Source organism: Lissotriton vulgaris, chromosome 4_1 (genome assembly GCF_964263255.1).
Source record: "Lissotriton vulgaris chromosome 4_1, aLisVul1.2, whole genome shotgun sequence".
Classification (NCBI taxonomy): Eukaryota; Metazoa; Chordata; class Amphibia; order Caudata; family Salamandridae; genus Lissotriton; species Lissotriton vulgaris.
The window spans coordinates 1,998,895,876-1,998,900,541 of NC_141691.1; positions in this window are offsets into that span (position 1 = coordinate 1,998,895,876).

Here is a 4,666-nt window from a genome sequence, read left to right on the forward strand (position 1 = left end):
TGCTAGCGTTAGTGATAGCAAATCACTACCGATCACAAATATCCTTGAATGGAATGTACGACACAGCAGAAGACACGTGAGAACCAGCATGGCACCTCGTAACAGGCTTGTATTAATTATATTTATGACCTTTTACGTTTCTTCTCCTACAGGTCTTTTGGCTTTTCAGCTCAACCATTGCTGTTTATGAGCTTTTTTCACTCTGACCTAATTTTGTCAGTTGTGCACAGGAAAATAGGGACCGGCAGGGCGTTAGTGTGTCCTGACCACCCATTTTCCTTTTTGGTCCTGACGAAAACCCGGAATTTTTCCAACATACGGGTTGAAACATGTAGACCTCACACATAAGAGATACACACGGTCATAATACCTAAACGTATCCACACACATATTTTAATATTGTCCAGTTCTTGATAATAAAAACTTTCTACACAAGTATACCAGGACAATTTTTAACATTTTTTTCACTTCACACACAAAATACCCGCTCCACTGTAGTCCAGGTGTCGCAGCACACCCTGATGGCACTCGGCTGTCAGGGTGGACCCCGATGATGAAGCATGTCACCGACCAGGTCGGTGAGTGAGGGGTATAGTTGCTTGGCCATGGGCGAATGTCACTGTGTGGAGCCATTTGTGTTGATGGGATTGGAGGAGCAAGTAATTGGGTGCTCTTTGGGTTTTGTAAGTGTCCTTGCAAACAAGATTGTGACCCTTGTTCTGGTCTTGGGAGTTCTGTTAGCCTGGGGTCTGACAGGGGCCCTTGAAGTAGTTCCTTTGTTCTGTCGTTGTTCCCCGGGCTTCCTTGGTGTGTTGTTTGCTGTGTCATTAAGTGCCCTTGTTGTTATTGGCGTTGGCTCCGTGTTTACCTAACATCTCCTGATTGATGGACGGCCTTCTTCTCTCGCCTATGGCGGGAGCTTTTTTTATCGGAAGTCCTGTGTGGCCTCCAGGTAAGGCTTGGTTAACAATGGGTTGAAATGTATCAGGGTGCTGGCCTTGTGTGATTTAGCTTGAATCACTGTTGGAGGTGCAAAATGTGTTGCGTTGAGTAGATCATATCTTCATTTTGTGTCATGATGGGACGCTTTGCCTGTTTTCTATTAGAGGCATTTCTTTCCGGGTATGTTGTATGTTGTCCCTTTATAGGTCTGTGGTCGCCTGACTGATGGTGGCCCCCTGGGCGTATGATTGCATGTTTGGTGTATTTTGTTGTTGTGTGTCCCTGTATTGGTAGGGCCAAGCGTTGTGTACTCATTTGGAATATAGGGTAAAGTGCTGTAATGAGAGCACTGTTTCTTGCCAGGCTTGTTTGTGTTACTGGTTCCTTTTTCTCTGCCATATTACGTGATATGGTGGATGCTGTTTTTTATGACTGTTGTTTTGAGTGCTTCCATTGTTTTTTGAGACGTTTCTTTTCTCTTCCAGTCACATCTGGTGAGGTGGGAGGTATCCTCCATTCCAGTGCCCCCTGATGTTGTCTTTGTGCCCCACAATTTGATTGCTGGGCACTATAGTGGGGGTTGGATGTGATAGCAAATCTTTATTTGATCTGATTTGTGGGCAGGTTTGACTGTTTGGGAGGTCTATTTCCTGGCCTAATTCAGTGGTCGCCCAAAATCCGTTGTTCGTGGCCGGGTCAGGTATCTGAGTGCCTGGGTGATTTTTAATTATGCGTTTCAATTCCACCACCAATAAGGTAAGTGCAGTTGGAAGCAAGGCCAGTTTGTCCACTATCTCTGGTCACAGACAGTCCAGTGTGGGGGTCACGCTGCTGCTGACCTTGATGATCTTGTAATTTTTTCTAGCTATGTCTGCATTGTGAGTGCCATTCCTTGGAGAATTTCCATCTGCATTTCAGGTTTTTCTGGTTTGTTCATCCTGCACTGCTGGCCCTGTACAGTGACCTTGCTCCATGCCGCTCTGCTCTGCCAGAGAATCTGAAGCACTTGTTCAGATCAGCTGACCAGAATGCAGAAAATAATTCTTACTGGTAACCGGGGTTATAGTCAGAAATAGAAAAGTAAGCCGTAGTTTTACTAATGCTGACAAGTCCCAGAACACGTTGAGATCTCCGTTGGGAATGACTGAATTACGAGAAAGTCTCTGGCAAACTTTAGCAGTGGATATGTTGCGCTCCATTCCAGATAAAGTTGGTGTGCCAAAATTTGTCATTGTCCTCATGGATTTGTATTCCAAATGGCCGAAAGTGGGAGTCAATTCCACAGTGGATGCTGATGTGGTTGTTTCATTTTTAGAAGAGGCCTTTCTGAGGGAGAATGCAAATATAGACTGTGGGAATACCCACAGTAAAGGGAGTGCACAGCTAATGGACAAAAATGTCTCAAATCAAACTAATTGAGTTCTAGCTCAAACACAAGTATTCAAAAATGCTCAAGGGCAAAAAGGTTTTATCAAATTTCAAATCAACATTTTGCGACAAAATATGAACACATGGCTCCAAACATTATATGCATTGCTAATAGTCATGTATCGTTCTTAAAAATGTTTCCTTGTGTGGTTAATTGAGTAACAAAACATTATACATAAACATATGAATCGGAAACAATGTCATTGACTTTAAAAATCCCAAAGCATTTCGGGTTCAAGATTGGACCCTTCATCAGGGTAGAATCAATTCCGTCAGTAAAGGCATCTTCCCAATGTCGATGTGATCCACAGTAATCTATAAGACAACAAACGCAGTAAGTCTACTGCATCCAAAACCTAGGATTTGCACTCAGAACTATGATAGGTGCTCATAAAGGAAAGTGAGTGGAGAGTTCTATGCTTTGTCTAATTAAAGTAAGCGAATAAATTCCAGCATTATAAAGTCACCTCGAGATGTGTAACATGCAATTGTAATAGTCAGTGACAAAGATACCAAACCCTGGGGTTGAAACGTTAAGAGAAGCTTGCCTTATGAAATGCACGTGGTCACCATGAATCTTAACGTCAGCGATAAAAGTAGACACACGATAGTCCCGACTGATCTCACAAGATCAAAGTTATCTGTGAAACGTAAATGCGGCAACTATCAATATTATGAGCTGGGTTAGTGGTGATTTAAGGAGTGAGCTTACAAACTGCACTCACCTGAATCATTGAAGTACTTGCGCCCGTCAATACTCTGGACGTAAGCTTCGTAAAACCTGAAAGAGGCATTTTTTTACGAAGCTTACATCCCGAGTATTGACGGACGCAAGAAGAAAAGTGTTCTTGGTGCTGAAGGATGAATGGGTGCAGATCAAGATTGATCGCAAAGTCAAGAAGGGCAGTACGTTTTCTCTGCCTCTTCAAGTGGTAGAGGTTTTTGCTTGCACATCTAAACTATCCTATGGTAAAGTCTGTAATTGCAGTGAAGTAGCTAAATGTAACAAAGGCGATAAAGGAATGGAGATTGGCACCAATGGATATTTGAATGACAATTGGTTATGGCAGGATTTGGATGTAAATGGAACAAGTTGTGATGGGGAGGAGATTGTGAGGGCTAGTAGAATGTGTGAGAGAAGAGGCGGAAGGGCTACTGATCAGAAGGAAGTGTCCAAGACTACTCAAAGAGTAAGGATTATTTCTTGTTCTAAGAAGTTTAAGGATTTCATTGTGAGTTAATAATGTTATTATGTAAGGTTACAAATGCACTTACTTGTGTTATACCACATCGTCATCTTCTGTATAATATGAGAGTACGTAATTATATAGCACTGTTTAGAATTATATCTAAAAGTAGTTGATTCATCTGTGTAATTCTTGTTTTTAGGAATTGTAATTGAAATCTTTATTTTTGTTATATCGTTTGTAATATTTGTTAAAAGGGAAGGATGTGTGGTATCAGCACTACCCTGATACAGTTTGGTTGCCCTGATAGTTGTTACAAAGGACGTAAAGGGTTCTAGAATGTGGGGACTGGTAGCTGAAAAAGACCGGATGTAAACTGGAGATGAAGCAGACGTAGATTCCTGCTCTTCTACAATAAATACTAATGACCTACCTGAGCATCCTATCGTTGTTGGAGGGAACACAAGCTTGTATTTTTAAAAATGAAGATCCGGCAATTAAGAATAGAAATTGTGTTCTAGAAATGAAAATAACACTTTTTTGGGTGAAATTAAGCATATTTATTCAAAATCAAAAGCCTGCATTTGAAGTTAAATTATGAGTGTTTTCAGAAGCTAGCACAACGTTTGGAGACACAAAGGTTGCATTTTTAACAACAATTAGAATTGTTATTATAGCAACAATTCATGTTCATACTGCTGAAGGTGTTATTTTTGACTGGTGTATTAGCATTTTCATTATTTATATCAATACAACTTTTTATAATATTATCACTTCTGCTGTTTTAGGCCTAAGTCTGTAAGCTTGGTATACATTTTCTAATGTATGATTAGCAGTGTTGCAGGGATTCTGCTGAGTCACAAAACTATGCTTGGGATCATAGAACCTTAATAGGTAGGGACTGAGTTATCCTACGACCTAGTTACCCATGAGCCCGGAACCGGCTATCTATAGTATCTCACTTGCCCTCCTACTCACTCAGAAGAACAAGTGATTAGATACCCCAGAACACAACACTCCTGACTCTCTCAGGAATCGCTGTTGCAGGACACACCCTTTCGCTCTTACACTCGTACCAGTACTCAATCAGCTCTGACAGAGACACAAGA